At 41.4% G+C, this 17484-nt stretch overlaps 1 protein-coding gene across 8 annotated transcripts in view; it reads left to right on the top strand.

The window, feature by feature from the left end:
• Nucleotides 1-17484, top strand: part of LOC120903840 (serine/threonine-protein kinase 10) — a 47671-nt gene that overhangs the window by 531 nt on the left and 29656 nt on the right. For 4 of the 8 annotated variants that reach the window (XM_040313494.1, XM_040313493.1, XM_040313492.1 and 1 more), the window contains exon 2: nt 2269-3321. The gene's annotated coding sequence lies outside the window, so the exon portion shown is untranslated. The remainder of the gene's footprint in view (nt 1-2268; nt 3322-17484) is intronic. The other 4 variants (XM_040313489.1, XM_040313488.1, XM_040313490.1 and 1 more) reach the window with 4 other exon arrangements.

Here is a 17484-nt window from a genome sequence, read left to right as displayed (position 1 = left end):
AGAGCGAATTTGCTCCCTGTCATAGGAAAACGCAAGCGCTACCGGGCAACAACCGGCCGTGTGTGCGTGTGTGAAGAATATGTTAGTGTGGAGGAAAATTTTGGTGACGTGATAACGTTTCATGTAGCCCCCGGGGGGGCATCACCACCACCTCATATACCAAACGCACTCGATTTTCGCGATTCTTGTACGCCGTGTGGGGCTGGGCGGTGTTGATGACTAACGCGCGTTTGGGGCAGTGCTGTGCGGATGCGGTGGATGTGTAATGCAGCTTTAAGAACTTCCTATGTCTCGCCTTTTGCTGTGCGGTGTATGCGTGTGTTATGCTGGCGTCCGTTGATGGTTTACGTGATTTCTAGTGGCTTTTCATAGTGCTTCAAATTTATAGACCGGTTTGACTACGGATGAACGGGTGAACGCGACAGGAAATGCATCCTGGCATCTCGTTTATCGTCTCTTAGTAGGGTGTGTTTTGTTGTTTTTTTTGTTTGTTGGTCCTGTACCATTTTCACATCACAATCCCCCACCCTAATGTCGTCTTGGCTCCGGTACTGAGCGCACAACTGGCAAAATGGGAAAGGGCGGTGGAGGTGGTGCAGTTTTTCGAGCGTGAACAACATATTTAGAGGGAGCAACGAAACCTCATTAGCCTGCGAAAGGAATGAACACCGCCGCGTGTGTGTGGAGTGTGTATGGGCTGGCCGCCGTCGACCTCCCCCCCCCCACCCTCATCCATCCCCTGCTCCCTAAGTACACTGTCGCTGTGTTTGTGTAAACCACGCCGAGTGTGTGCCTTCTCGAGAGCGAGTGTGTATGCACACACATTCTTTCCCATCGTCGGTGGTTTTCTTCCGCCTCGTTGTCCGCCGTGCCTGTGTTGCCCCGACCGTTTCTGTGTGTGTGCGCTGGAAAGAAGCGAAACATTCCGTTCCATCTTTGAACAACGCGTTTTTTTTATTGCCGGAATTTTGTTTCTGGTTGAAGCCGTTCCTATCGCAGCAGCACAAACTACCGCTTCGACTCAAAAATTTCCACTTTTCGAACAAAGCATGCGAGAAGGAAAACCATCCCTCGATGGGAAGGAACTTCTGAAAATACTCACACACATACACACCGTCACATACATACACTCACACAAAGGCATTAGGAAATTCATACAGGTAACAAATTAGTCGTGATTTGATGCGAATCTGTAAAGAAAAAAGTGTTGGACTCTATCGACGGAATTCGCGCATGAAAATGAATTAGATGAAGAAAATGACTCTGCGCCTTTTTGAACTGCTTGCCAAATACTACCCTGGTCGTGTGTCCCGTTCGTTCGATGCAGTCGGTGAAAGTGACATTTGCTGCGCAATCCGGTTGAATGTGTCAAACATACTCGTGTCTAGTTTTCTACGATCATTTATTTCTACGTGTCGTTTGTGCCACACCAGGAAACCATCGCCGTCTCTCGCACACACTTTTCACAGACCGGTGGTAGTCAGCAGTGTAGCTCTGTGTGCGTGTGCAGCGGTTTGTTGCTCGAGTGTTTTCAATTATTTGGCTGCAAATGTGCGAATGAGTAACTGGACAAACTGTGATTGAATTTTATTCGAATCGAATCGAAATCGTTCTATTCATTTATTTAGCTGTTCAAGCTGAAGGCTGCAGTCTTGAAGCCTTAAAACAATATTTTGAATTGATTGATACTATGTTTGAACTGATCTCTGCGGGGAAGGAAGAATACAGTTTTAATATTAAGAGTTAGATTTAAGCTTATGTATTTAAAGATGCTAACGAAGCCGTTTTGGGACAAAATCTCTATCAAAATAGGCAAACAACAACGTCCTATATTTTGGTTTTCTGTTTTTGATCATTAGAAGATCAATAATTAGTAAAATCTGTGAAAGATTGCTGAGAAAACCAAAATCAGGAGTTTGATTTTTTTTAAATGATTTTCTTTGCTTTTCTAAATATTTATTGGAGGCATAACACTTACCATCTTTTTCCTTAAGATATCATCATATTATAAGACTTTATAATAATTTAAGTTAATAAAATTGTAATTTGTTATTGTAAATGTAATGTAAAATTCAGTAATTTATGTTATGCTATAAAATCGATCAGCAGTCTAAAGGGATTTGAGTCTTTATGATAATTCTTCCTTGCAAGAGTCACTGCATCAAGGTTTAGTTGTTGCATTTCCGTATTGCTTTACCTTGTTAAGAAAGTTGTTCGGTCATAAAATGTATGTTATAATTTTCGATTAATTTTTTTTACATTTTTCAGTCGAATACTTTGAAGTGAGTGTACGAGAGTTGAAAATATTCTACAACAAGAACTGAACCTGATCATAAGAGCCCTCAAGGTGCAAAAGGTGTCAAAAACTATCGCCATAAACAAAGCAAAGATCTTTCTATCGTAGTTTTTTATTTGCTTTTGTGTGTTTGTGGCTGCACAAGTCTGGGTGTGTGCGAGTGGATGGATGGGAGGAAGTGCTCATTAAAAAATAGTATTCCGCAAGATAATTATTTGATTCTATCATTTGAAGGGTGTAAGCTGAAGCAACGCCAAAGGAAAAGAGAAAAGTTTCGTGTATGATACAGTGAATTGAAAGCAAATCGAAAATGTGTTGCAAAAGTATGCTAAAAGCTAGCGGCAGATGATGGTTCGAGCGAAAAGAGCATGCTAATGGTAGCGCACAGAAGCAACGTTACGTCCGTTACGGCGGCGTAACGGAAGATGCGCTTTAGTTTCGCAAACATCTTTCGACCCGTGCGTCTCTGCCGTCTACGTGTATGTGTACTTATGCGTCCATGTGTAGAAGTGTGTAATATGATGTGTGGCAAGTGTGTGTAAGTGTGTGTTGGTAAAGGAAGAATCCAATAGTGTGGTGTGTGTGTATGGGTGAGCTGTGCTGTGCGCGCACACATTCTTCCAGTGTCGTCCTGTCAACCTGTTTTGACGTTGATTCGCCGCTATCGCCGCTTGGCTGCGGCCGGCAGTGGTATATTTTTCCGGTCAAAGGAACCGCCGGAGTTTTCGCTTAGTGTGTGTGTGCGTGCGCGCGTGTGCGATAGTGAAGGCGTGCAGTGAAAAACATTTTCCATTGCGCTGCAATACGAAAACAGAGAAAACGATTGAAAAGGAGCCGTCTGCCGGTCGTTGAAAAGGATCTTGGCAAGGATAGTTTCGCCGCCTGTCCTTCCTCAGTAATGCTGTGTTTGTCTTGCAATCAACTCGACTCGTATGTGTTTTGGTGTAGTGTTGGCATGCATTGAATGGACTCTTCTCACCGGTGCGTGACAAGCCTTCGATTTGCGAGTACTGCAAAGTTTCAAGGTAAGCTAAAATCGATAGTCATTGAACTATCTTCGGCAACAGTCAATAATTATGTTATTAGATGTTATAAAACAGTCTATTACAAGGGGAAGGACAGTAAAATGCTGTAGAATCAATAAAACACATCAAAGTGCTGATAATCATCTTGAAACTGACAGTTCTTCCGCCAGTGAACTACTCAGCCAATAAGGCACGTAAAACATTAAGACATTGTCTGTAAAACTATTAGACGTCAATGCTTATGGTGATTTTATGTGTCGTTATGAATATGAATTCCATTATACATAAATATTCTTGTTAATAATAAGAAAATAATGAAGTTTAATATATTGTTCACGGTAATATTCTACGTGCGTTAAAACTTGAGTCAACATAACAGACTTTACTCTATTTCAAAGTAACACTTGTTATTTTTTAACATTAAAATTCATTGAAATTTTTATTATGCAACTTGGTTTCACATAGTTGGGGTTTACCATGTTTAGAAAGAAAAACATGGTAAACAACAAAATTGACTTACAGTCGACAATTGATGCCTTAAAGTAGTGCTCCCCAAACTTTTTAGGATCACGGACCACTTGGGTTTCGAAATACATTTGCCGTGGCCCACGTATATTGAGAGCATATATTTAAAATATGTTTAAATTTTTTTATAGACATGCCTGTTTAAAATTTAATCTTGGCTGTGGGGAAACAAATTACGATTACAATACATAAGCTTTTATTTTTAAACATACATTTTTGGACTCAATTGCGGACCACTTCTGTTAACTCCACTTGATCACTGCTTTAAAGACACCTAAAAAATGACAGTGAGGTAGAAGGGCCTTTTGGAAAACTGTAAATATTTTTCCTACATTTAACAATCATTTGCATTATTTATTTGTTTAATATCTTGCCTTGGGACAATTAGACAATTTTTGATTACCAAAATGTGTATGATGTGTGATAGGTCTCCATATACTCTGGGCACAATTGTTTTCTTTTTGAAATGGTAAAATTTATATATAGCATTCCAAACGAATTGACATTGTGGATCGTTGCTCGTGTTCGCCATACCCAATCAGATGGGCAGATGGTGTGTATTTCACTAATGTCCCTGTCATCCCACGGAGCATTTTACGAATATTTGAACTTGGAGCAGAACGATGCGTTTGACATCAATGTTCGGCATCTCAGCTCTAGACCAGCAAGGGCATCTCATGCTCTCTGATTGATTGTCTCTGGGTTAGTGCGCCTGATCGCGAAGCCTGCACTGCACTTCATTCAATCCGCAAAAAATCCTCTTCTAATGTCTAGGAATTGTGGAGCCTTTGCGTATTTGTTTCATCACTGTACTCTCCGAGTGGTTATGTAAAAAGGGAGGTACTCAATATACATTTATATATTTGTGCCAACGTACATACGTAACGACGACCACGTGTGTTTCAATGTGGGATGGAAGGTGTGCTCCATGGAAGCAATGGTGGTACGTGTGGGCATTTGGTGCGTTGTGCATTGTGTGCGAATTTAGCTACATTTTATTTTGCCCCGAAAGACCACGTCCGTCCGTGGGCTGTACAGCAAATATTGCTCGCGCACAATTGGACTAACCTAATAGGCGTACACTCGTAGGCAGAATGAAACCGAAATGCCATTTCTTTAACAACCTTTCTTCCTAGCGTCTTAGCGTGTTTCAACGTCCTTGGTTGGAGGGGGTTGTCTCCCGACGATGGCACATTTGATGGATCGTACGTATTTGCGGGTGAGGTAATGGAACCGCAACTCATGATACGAGGAAGGATTTGCTGTGGCCCTGATGGATGTGTCGCATGCGCCTTACCAGGGTGGGTTGAGCTTTGCACACCAATTGGCTATTGGTATCGTTCGCAGCTCGACCGTGGCTTATTGGATTGTCTAGTGAACCAAAAAAAGCAACATTTTTCTTACATGTTACTTGTGTGGTGTTTCTGTTGATTTATCAAACTCACATTGGTATTAAGACACTGGTGTTAATATATTGATGTAGAAATGAACAAGTCTCTGACAAGGAAAATAAATGTAGTGACAGTAATAAGTAGAGTATATTTTATAAAAATGCTTTTTCTATCATGAATTGTATTTATGGAGAGTGAACACATATTCCAAAACATTTAAACATTTAAAATGCTAAATTTCAGTAACAGTTTATTATTAACTACATGCTGAGGAAATCTAGCAGTTTAACAGTTTAATATCGAGCGACGCAAACCTTAATGATACAATGATCAAAATTGAAAAATTATCTATTCATATCACCCAAACCGAAACATATGTCCCAGGCTCTTCAATGTCTCGTATTACAGCAGCGGACTCGAAAACATCTGCAATGAGTCTTGCACGGAATGACAACTTTGGTTTGGCGATTCGTGCCTCTTCCAATGTATTACTGAGAAGTTTTATGCGCCGCTGGTAGTGATTCTAGTAGAATGGTGTTCTGGTACAATAAATGAGCGTTACGTGGCATGGGCGATTACGAAGCCAGTCGCTATCCACCATTGTTAAACTAAATGGTCAATGAGACAACAAAGCTACCAGCAGCAAGAACGAGGCATGTACGTTTAAAATCAAATCGTTTGTCGTCTTCGAACTAGATTAGCTATTGCTAGGGTTGTTGTACTGATCCTTCCTCTCTTGCCTTGTACAGCGAACGGGACAAGATTGCATGTGTTTCACATTTGAGGTTTGGATTAATTAAATTGAGCTAAAGTGGTGCCGTCAATTTGTACATGTGTCGCTGGTTAACGTAATACATAAGAATTTTATTTTAACGACACAAATATGGTTTCAAGGATTACAATGTTTCCTAACGAAAAACGCACACGAAACTCAATCTTCGGAAATAAATTATTCTATTTTCTATAATAACATTAGTTAAAGCTCTTAGAACGTGAAGTCACGTATTTTGTCATCAAGCTAATACTGTGCAGCAATCGTTGCGTCATTCTTTTTCTCCATGCAATTTAATGCCAACTTCATTAGGTAGGCATTTTGTCCGATGATTGTACTATCTGACACATGCGATAAACTCGAGATACGCTATAATCTTTCCTAATCGATGTCGTGCTTTTGTTGTGATTTAATGTGCGCTATGGCATCGTTCTGTCCTGGCAAGTATTAAAGTTGTCAGCTATAACAGCTCGGATTCATTTTAGTGGGTGGTATTGGAAATGTTTTGATCGAATAGAGCTTTTCCAATTGCTTCAAATTACGCCGTTGTGGTTCGTTCTATTCGAAGTAACAAGATTTCGGATGTGTTATATAGATGTGCCTAAAGTAATTATAAAAAGCATTGTAGGAGGGAATTGTAGGTCGTTCTCACATAGATCATGGTAGTATTGCAAATGTTATTTTGGTTAACTAAAATTTAAGGAGTGTGGGTGGGAGTGGGACGATTTCGTTATGTTAGTATTGTCGTTTTTTGTTGGTAATGTGGATTTGTATAACTCTTTTTCGATGCTATAATTATTCCTTCAAACTTCTTACGTGGGATGAGAAGATCGAAATGGGTACGAAATTGAAAATTTGATGGAATAAAAAAGTTTTTATTTATCAAGCCAATATTATTGCATTATTCCCCTTTTGTGTTCACAAGCACGGCTAACTTTTTAGCTAGAGTGTTCGCTTTATTTTGCCTCAGCCAATTCGGCGAGCCACGCGAATTTGTGTGCTCTATCGTGCTGAAATGGCATTTTAATTGAGTGGAATTAAATTCGATCGATTTGCGTGTCTAGATTGTCAGGAGGAGGTTTTGTTTCGGGGTTCGTTAGGTGTGGGTTTATTTTTGCCGCACTTTGGCGTGGTTGTGGCATAGAAGCATGTTTTCTGATTAAAAAGCTTTTTTTGTGAAGTGACGTAAAATGGTTTTAATTGAAAAATAAGCAAAAAGTTAGACAGAGAAGATCAAAGGAGCTTTTTTTGGTTGTTTTTTTTTTAAGAAAATAAATCGTTCTTCTGGTCTAATTCATGAAATTGACTTGCTTATAAACTTGTACCTAATCAAATTATTCTTATCTAAAAATAACATTATTTGCTATGATGTACGCACGTCAGCAGCAACAAACGACTACAGCATACCTGATCCTTTCCTAAAATAAATCGTTTTGATCAGAAGAAATCCTTATGCTTCTCTGAAACCGTTTCGCTCATTGTTTGCGCAAGTGCTGTCTGTGAAAACGATTGATTTATTAGCATTCTTGTGCAAATGTTAGAATGCCGAGTTTTATTCGCCCGTTGTACAGCTATGTAAAGATATGTTCTCATGAATGAAAACAGCGTTATAGTGTCCATCTTGTGTGTCTGTGTATGGAGCAGTAAAAAAGAGCTAATCGCTTCGCAGCTGAAAAACCAAACAAAAAAAAAATGCTTTACTCTATCGTTTATTTGAAATTTTGACACTCCAGTGTGAAGTTAGAGGCTGATCGGTACATCGGTGTTGAGTTACCTGGGGGTAAGGTTTACTAATTTGTTAAGATTGGTCTATGTTTCCCCATGTACGTGTCATATTATCATGTACGTGTCCAAAAAAGCCGTATTGCTACGTGTCATACTATAGTGTGATCAAATTCGAATGATATTCTGATTTTTGCCTCTTTCCAGTTCGATTTGATGGAGCTTACTGTTACGTGCGAGGTTTTGTTGCATTATCTTTCAGAGGGTCTCTAATTAGTTGTGCAAACAAAGGAGGAACGGTTTTGTGTAGAAGTTAGCTGTCCGAGAAACAAGGCATCGAAATTTTGTTCGTTTTCTGTTCGAAGTGATTGAGATGCTTTTGATTATTTTTTTTTGTAAAACGTCTATACAGCATAAAGCAAACATTGGGGGCCTTTCTGTTTTAAGCTCGTAGGCTGAAATTTCAGCCTGGCAGCTTTTTGCATTGTATATCAGCTTTCGAGCAGCTATCTAAGTGGGTATATAATATACAGGTGAGCTCATCCCAAGGTGTATGAATTTAGAAGACTGATTTTTATCGCTTCTGTTTCCGAATGAAGATTTTAAGAGTGTTTTGTGTATTCGTCATGCCTTCAGAAAGCTTGTTTGAACAAAAGTTTTCACCCAACCTGTCAAAAAGTGATATTCAAATTTGGTTATAAAACATGCTATGAGACCACCTGGACTACATGCACTTTGATTCTGGATTCCATCACCAGATCTCTTTAATGCACCTTGGGATAAACGTAAACATCACCTTGTTTTGCCATTTTTCGAGCAGGTACTCGAATCTAATTGTAGCTTTGAGGCTAGAATAATCTAGACTGAAAATTGCAGGCTAGTTTTGTGTGTGGTTTTGTATGGAGTGTTTACATGATTTCAGCCTCCAACTGTCAAACTCCATACAAAAAACTAGCTAGAATCGAGAAGGCGCCCATTGTTGTCATTTCCTCTCAAAGTTACAGTTTTGTATAAACTCATATCATAAACGCAGTGATATTGAATAACCATATTCTCCTCTCAAGATGCGGGAATAAAACATGCACCACGCAATTCTTTTAATATATGGAATAGAGTTCGTTTGTTTTTCGTTTTCTTCAATAATATCATCCCTACAAAGTAATTCATTAAGAAGTGTTGTAATCTAGCAATCGTTGTAGATCACAATAGTCTATGAACGTAGTTAAGGATTAGTTAGTTGCAATAAAACCTTCAATTAGATCAGACGTCTTTAGCAAGAGGGGGAAGAAGTAATCGAGGAAGAAGTGATCGAGGATGCCGTTAATGTACATCCGGAAGAAGAAGATCCAGACGAGCAATATGGGGAAAACTCTTCAACTAAATCACTTGACTGCGATGGTGTCCAATCGTGTAATGATGATGAAGATGCAGCGGAAGCAGACGATACCGCGCTCCCTTCGCATCTAGATCTGGACTTGTCTTCCGGCCCTAGTGGCGAACAGTCTAGGAGGCGCAGCGAACGGGAGCGCCGATTTCCCGGTAAGTTCCTTGACTATATTACCGGATTCAGTGCTTGTGCTGTTGGCCCTCCGTTTTCTTCAGACGTTCCAGAAATGTATAACGACATTAATGCTCGTGAGGATCGTGACCGATGGTACCAAGCGGTACAAGATAAACTAAACTCCATGAAGGTCAACGATGTGTGGAAGTTGACGGTGTGTCCAGCCGGTGTGAAACCGCTAAAAACAAAGTGGGTGTTCCGGCTGAAGGAGGATGAAACCGGACAACAGGTCCGGTACAAGGCACGACTTGTAGTCAAAGGGTTTCTACAACGGCCCGGGATTGACTTTGAAGACACATTTGCACCCGTTGCTAGGCTGTCGACAGTTAGAGTAGTACTAGCTGTTGCCGTCCATCGTGGCTTACACGTACACCAAATGGACGTCAAAACGGCTTTCTTACACGGAGTGTTAAAGGAGGACCTGTACATGGAAGTGCCCCAAGGCGTGAGGGCTAGACCAGGCATCGTGTGCAAACTTAGAAAATCGCTTTATGGTCTAAAACAAGCTCCACGATGCTGGAATGACCGCTTCAACTCGTCATTATTGAAGTTTGGGTTCCGTCGATCAAACCGGGACTACTGTCTGTACGTTTCAACTGAAAAAGATGATGAAATTTATCTGGTGCTTTATGTCGACGATCTTCTGATTGTTGGACGAAATATTCGAACGATGGAGAGACTGAAACGGCGGCTCACAGATGAATTTGAAATGACCGATTGTGGGCAAACGAAGTTTTTCCTGGGAATGCGAATGGAGTACAACCGAAATCGTGGCGAACTGAAGCTGTCACAGGAGGCAGCTGCAAACAAAATTTTAGAAAAATTTGGAATGTCGGAATGTAATCCAGCGAAGACCCCGATGGAGAAAGGACTTCAGTTGAGTCGAAAAGGAAATCATACTGCACAGCCATATCGAGAGTCGCTAGGCAGTTTGATGTATCAAATGCTATGTGTGCGACCTGATTTGTGCTATCCCGTAGCTTACATGGGACGATTTCAACAATCACCAACGGAAGATCATTGGCAAACTCTTAATAAGCGTATCATGAGATACCTTAAAGCAACCGCTACTATGGGACTTCACTATAAGAAAAATCCAGGAAGTAGATCACTCGAAGGATATATCGATGCTGACTGGGCGTCCGATGCAGAAGATCGCAAATCCGTAACTGGTTTCTTGTTTAAGGTATATGGTTCAACAGTATCTTGGGCAAGCCGGAAGCAGTCGACAGTCTCCTTGTCATCAAGTGAGTCTGAATATGTAGCGCTAAGTGCTGCTGTTTCCGAAGGAATCTGGTTGGCTGGTATTTTGGAAGATTGGAGTTAGCGATTGAGATGGGGTGTTGTAATCTAGCAATCGTTGTAGATCACAGTAGTCTATGAACGTAGTTAAGGATTAGTTAGTTGCAATAAAACCTTCAATCAGAACAGACGTCTTTAAGAAGAGTGTTCAAGTGGAGATTGCGGGTCTTAAATATAGTGCTCTTGTACTATTTTTCATTCACCTCTTTCCTGCCACATGTGTTACCATGTACAGTTGACACTAAGCTGCCGTATAGCGTCCAACTCGTCGTTTAGGGTGGATCACACTCTTCGTTCGGTCATGTTTGTACAACGACACACACAAAAAAGCTTCTCAAGGTTGTCACAACGGCTGTGAATGAGCCAGCCGGACGGTCAACCGCGGACGACGATACCGTTGCGACCTGTTGCTGAGGTCATGCTGAGGAATTCGGCCATATTTGAGCATGTTTTCTGTGTGTTTGCTGGCCCCCGTTTTCTTAGCTTCCTTTTTCTCCATTCCACAATTGAACGTCTCGTTTGTCACACTATCGGTGTGCGATGCTTTATTGCTTTCGAATTTTAACCTTCCGCAATCCCACAACACACATCACACCAGACCTGCAAAACCCGAAATGCTCTCTCTCTCTCTCGCGCTCTTGTTGTTATGTACAGCAGTGGTATTAGTCGGTCATTTTGGGGATGTTTTTTACGCCACGTCCACGTCGGGATAAAGTTGTGCACAACCTGCCGTTTCGTTAATGGTGCGTTTTGCTACCGACATTAAAATGTTGGTGAATGGTGCAAACATTGGTTTTGTTTTGAATAATAGATATTTTTTGGGTAACTCAGACACTACTTTACATGTGTTGTGTCTTCTATCTCTCATGATTTCCTATCATTTGGACGGAACTCGTAGCTCTCAGTTGCTCTTGTTAGAAGTGTTTTGTTTATACAAAGCACCGGGGGCGGCTTTTCCTCGACCATTTTTAGCTGGTGATGATATATGGCTCTTCTTTACTTGTTTATCCCATTAAATCTGGTGTGGGAAATTCTTTATACTTCGTATGGTGGTGCAGCCAGTCCCAAGTTCGGTGAGCGGATGGGATCGTTTGGGGCGAATATTGTGGCAAAAATGATGGGCTGTTTATTTAAGGAGGAACATTTAGCCATCCATCTTCACGTCGTGGCGCCGTTACGTTTAGGGCAGGCGTTAATGGTTTTAAGACGCTCGACGGTGGGGCAAGCAAGCAATACATTCTTTCATTTTCTCGAACAATGCGAACATCATGCTCGTAGACGATTTTCAATCGAACTTGAATTTTGAATCAAAACTTTGCAGTGTATGTCTCTGATCAATATCTGACAAAGGCCACAGAGACCGTCCGTTAAGATAAGATAAACGTGTCATGTGTTGTTGCCGTTGATTGCATGCTGGCAAAAACGCGTGCCTCGAGTCTAACAATCGCAGCGTGAACTTTATCTAATCAGAGCATTGGGACGGGGAGGTGTGCTGGTACCATTTCCCCATTTATCATGTGTCGCGATACGCCACTGCTGATGTGTCTGTCGAGTCTCGTCTGGGAACAAACAGATGTCATGTGGGCGCTGGTGCAATGAGGGAGAGAGAGACATTCAAGCGAACACAGATACTGATTGTAAACGGTTCATATAAGTAAGTTCACTTAGAAAATTAAATATGCCAACCACTGCACGAGAGCAATTGAGGGATACAACGTTTGGTCCATGCTCTAATGACAGTTGTTTTGGTATAGATTTTTTTTTGCAATAAACTCAATTTTTTTTTGTAGGAGAACTCTACGTCAGCATCGTGAGACACACGACGACTTGGTACGAGAGATTGCAAAAGGTAATAATTGAGCGTGGTGCTAGTGAGGGTGTTGATGTTGAAGGTGTCAATTTCTAATTAGCTTCTCTGTTGATAGTGCTGCTATCTTCTACCGAGTACAAAACGGCGATATCGAATCATCCAAAGCTAAACTTGCAGATGAATTTGATTTTGGAAATGTTGTTCTTCACACGTAGTAACTGTACACGCAAATCTGGTACCTTTTTTAACTCCCTATGCTTCACACTACATTGTTATTCAATGCAAACCTTTATTTTGCTAATCATTCCAAAAAGTTTTATTTTTTTTCTCCTCACCATTTTCAAATCATCACTTATGATGAGTGCGGAATGTCTGAATTTAGCAGCTCGTTTGGGAGTGCGTTGTTTATACAACAAATTAGAACACGACCTTCTCGAAAGCACTCAGTCTTAGGCGTCTGATAAAACGGGCAGCCAAGGCAGATACACCAGTGCAAACACACCCAAAACGTTAGCAAACAGTGTTTCAATGTCAAGGTGTGTGTAGGCATCTCTCACTCAAAGGAAACAAACACACCGAACCAGATCCGCCACACTATTGTGTGTTGGCGTGTCTTAAAAAACCCCAGTACCTACCACCTCCTGGTGCTACTACTATCTCTCCCTCTAACGGGAACGAGGCCGGAGCCGGTACACGATCACGATCTGCTATGTGTGTTGTGTCGTCGATGTTAAGTTGTGGTGGTGGTTCTCTGTGGAAAACCAAGCATTTCTTTGCCAGTTTAATCCGGAAATTGGATGCCGGAAAATGTGTCTAAAGCTTGAACCAAACCGTATGTGTGTGTGTCGTGTGTCGTGTGTAGGAGTAAGTGTTTAAGCGACGAAATGTACCGTAACTTGTTTGTTTCCATTTTTTTTATTTCCCTGCTCTTAGCCGATTTCCCCCCTGTCTATCTAACGTCCATAAAACTCAGAAGCCGGTAATGGGAAACAAAAATAAATCGAGAAAAAGCGGATAAAATAAAAAGATAAGATTTCTCCCCTGGCTTGTTTTGTTGACGGCGCGACGACTTCCCTCTTCCCTGATACGTGCATACGTTTCGCCCACGATGAGCTCCAAAATTCAGACGGAAGTTATCTTTCCGTCAACTGCAACCAAAGAGTGTAGAGATGGAGGAGTGGTTCTATAGTTAGAAACTGGACGGGTCGAACCGGCACACGAATGTTGCGCACTGTACAAGAAGCTGCACTAGTGTGAGCGAGCAAGATTTCTTCAATCTTCGTTTGTCGTTGGTTGTTGGCTGGTGGGATAAGCCTCGTTATCGCTGGGTGCATCACGGGTGCATACGAACCGAAGACTGTCTATGTGTTTGTACTGGCGTGTGATGTGTTGGGGTGAAGTTGGGGAGAAAGATGATCAAGAGAGGAGGTAGAAGAGTGGCCTCCTCTTATAGTAGAGTGACATCAGCAGCATCCCATCCAATAGCTGGATGGTGTGCTACCACCAACGGCACAGCGTAGCAGTGATGTGTGGGAAACTAATGGGAATAGAACATTTTCATGAGCACTCTTGCTCGGTCTATGTATTGGGGAGCATATCTCTCTCTTTCTATGATGGCTGGCTTTTGCTTCCCGTTGGTGGTAGTTGTGATGATTATGATAACTACAGCAAGTTCTGTTGCACTTCAGTGGTTCTGATTTCGATTCCAATTCAACGTCTAGACTACGACCGGTAGCATTCTTCTTCCGGTCGGTAGTCTGATAAAGGTTGATAATGGGTGCTTTTTGGCACGGAAAGCACAGTGGCTGCTTCCTTCAGCTTTCAATTGCAGCTTCCGGCGGCGAATCGCTTTGTTGGGTGGCACGGTGCCTTTTTGCCGGGTGCCGGTGCCACAAAGGCACACAAAAGGGTGCGAACCGTCGTCTGGAGGATAACCTTGTTGTCTTTTTAAATTGCCTTTACCTTTAGCAACTTTAGGATGGACGGAAGGTATTCTCTCGGTCTGATAGTCGGCAGGAATTTATTGCTTTACGATCGCCAGCCATAAATGGAATGAAAAGTTGGCACATTGGAGACTTGTGAAGATTATACTTTTTTTGTGTGTGTTTCCGAACAAGAAACTTGCTTTAATCACTGTTTCTTTATCTACAACAAGCGTTCTTATCTTAGTTACCCCGTTAAAAATTCTATCAAAGTCAAGCTGCTGGCTAGCTTCAATGACGACATTATTGCCATCTTAGTCATGGCCGGTGATGGAATTTGCTTTATAGTGGCAGGTGTTCGTTATGAGTCAACAGCCATCATTACACCAACCGGAAAGTGGGGAATGAGGGTGAGCACGCGGTGTTCTTAGCCTCTTCAAACTTCCGGGTGCATAACTAACACTACCATCCTCCGGGAGAGCGGGGTGCTGAAAATGCTTCTGGGAATGATGCGATCATGACGAGCCATAATATGCTGTTTTGAAAGGGCATTGAGGAAGAGGAGGGGAGGAGGGAAGTTTATTCTATGTGTTGATGATGAAGCATCTGCCCGACAAGCTTACCGTTCGTTCCGTTTGTTCCGTGTCTATTGACCGCTACGAAGTGCAGTGTACACAGAGGATTGGCCTGCATTTTTTTTAAAAAGAAGTAAACCATTGCAAGAGTAAGTGAAGTTTGCTCAGTGCAAACAGACCGAAAGGTGTGTGTGTGTGTGTGTGTGTGTGTGTGTGTGTGTGGGGCCGGTTTTCCGGTTCCCTTTTGGTAAAATTCCGCACAGCTTGGTTTAGTAATAAATGGTTTGAGAGATAAGCATTGGATGGTAGAGGCGAAGAAAAGTCTTGTCTTTATTGTAGAAGGTGATTACTATGTAGACGGCGGGGGTATTCTTTGAGCTCAACCCACTTCCTGCGCCAAAAAGGTAAAATCACAGCATGGTGGTGCGTAGGTGACAAAAACCTTCCCCTTCTCAGCTCAGTCAGCGCTTAATGCAAAAAGGTGGCTCTCGCTTATCGTGGTGGTTTTCATTTTGGAAAACATCTTTTTTTCTTCTTCGGAGACAAGCGTCGTCATTGCTGCAAACAGATAACAAGAACATATTTCACGATAAGGGCGGTAATCGGTTCATTACATCGTTCATGCTGTAAGCAAGCGCGTGAGGTCGAGGGTTTCCTCGGAAATTTGTAATTTGTTCGATTATTTTCTTTCCCTCCAAAGTTTACTTGGGTCAGAGATGATTATGTGAGAATTTGGTAACAAAATACAGCAAACTTTTATGTTTTATGAAGGCGTTTTGTGTTATATACATTATCAGGCTTATTCTATTCTGAACTCGATTCGATTCGTGTCGAGAAAATGAACTACAAAATGAATTATCCATTCAAATGAACACACAAAATTCATCAACTGAACGTCGATACGACTCGATTATAAGAATAGAATACGGCTGTGTGTTTTTCAACATGATGTTTTCATGCTACTACTATGCGCTAACAAAATATTAGAAACATAATTCACGGGTAAAGTTCCGTTAAAATCTTTTGTTGGTTGGCTAAATTTGGCTGTGTGAGTAATATACTCCACAGATAAGTGGTAAGGGTCATCGATCTACTTTTTGGCCATTTTTACAAAGCCTTCCAATGGTTTCGGTGTCTATCACAGTCCAGTAAAATCATAGTGGATGAGCTTTCGTTTCGCACGATCATTGCAGAACCCTTTTTGATGGTGGAGAGTTTGTGGAACAAAAAAATAAGTCGCGGACAAAATCGCGATCCGGAGCTAATTGAAAGTGTGAGTTTTCTGGTCATTTTTCCCTTTTACTGTGAGAACAGTAGATTTGTGGAGTGAATGAGTTGTGTGTGTGTGTGTGTCGTTTGTGAAATTCCCATCATGTCCCTTTCTCAAAAGATCACTTTTTGGGTGTTTGCACGCAGCGACAACATAAGATCGAAAGTCATTCGAAATCACCCCCGCCGCGGACCCGTGGAAGCAGGGAAAATGAAATTTTGGAGTCGTTAAATCTCGAGCTGCTGCGAAAATCGTTGTGACGGAATGAAACTGATTGCTGAAAGAAAAAAAGAAAAATAAAACCATTGGGGAAAATTGTTTTGCTGAATCTCTGTCTACCTCCGACCACTGGGAATAGTAACAATTGAGAGGAAAAGTTTGTGTCTGTGTGGTGTAACAAAATTTTCGTTGTGCTACGTTGGTCGCTGACACCAGAAGAAAGTGTTAAAATTTTGTTTGCATTAGCTCCTAACAAAAATAATTCCACATAATGTATTATAGAATTTGGATTGCCATCTACTTGATTGAAGCATTCAATAAGTTCAAACGTATTTTAATGATTGTTAAAATAATTCGATTTCGATTAATTCGATTAATATTTTCCATAGCATCAAACCAATGCTAAAATTTTTTCTAGGGGGATTGTCATCTCTGTTCGAACTTAACATATTCATAATGACTGAGTTTGTCTGAAATTCTGCGGTCAACGCAAAAAACGTGAATGTACACCTGAACTATTTCAAGTAGCGAGTTATAGAAGTAACCAACTTGTTAAACTTATTTTGCTGGAGAGAAGAAAACATTTATTATGCCTTCTAAAATTTGAAATCTATTCTAGAAGCAATCAACTTGCACTGTGTCCTCAGTTGCTCATCTATTTAAGACACCTTCCTCATCTCGTGGGCTCATGTTACCATAATTCACGCTGCTAACCCACCTTCGTTTGCAATACACCGGAACTGTTGAAAGGCAACTCCGCGATAATATATACACAAAACGCCCGTGCGACGGCCGTTGCCCATGTTCCAGTTCCAGCTGAGGAGCTATCATCCTTCTCAACAATTCTCTACTACCTTCCGAACCGGTTCTCCAATCCTCATCATTTCGGTATTGCTCATCTAGCCGACCATCTTGTGACGCCATCGCCATACCCGTGCTACGATGGCAAGAAAGAATCTTGAACTGTTAATCGTTTCTTGTGATCACTTGTTCTTCTTCTGCTAGTATTACTAGTCTAGTGTCAACTTCAGCCAGGCGATGTGGCATGTGTTGTCAATGATGATGGTGCGTGAGAAACGAATTACATTAGATCC

This window comes from Anopheles arabiensis, chromosome 3 (assembly GCF_016920715.1).
Source record: "Anopheles arabiensis isolate DONGOLA chromosome 3, AaraD3, whole genome shotgun sequence".
Classification (NCBI taxonomy): domain Eukaryota; kingdom Metazoa; phylum Arthropoda; class Insecta; order Diptera; family Culicidae; genus Anopheles; species Anopheles arabiensis.
This window is presented reverse-complemented; position numbering and strand designations above follow the sequence as displayed.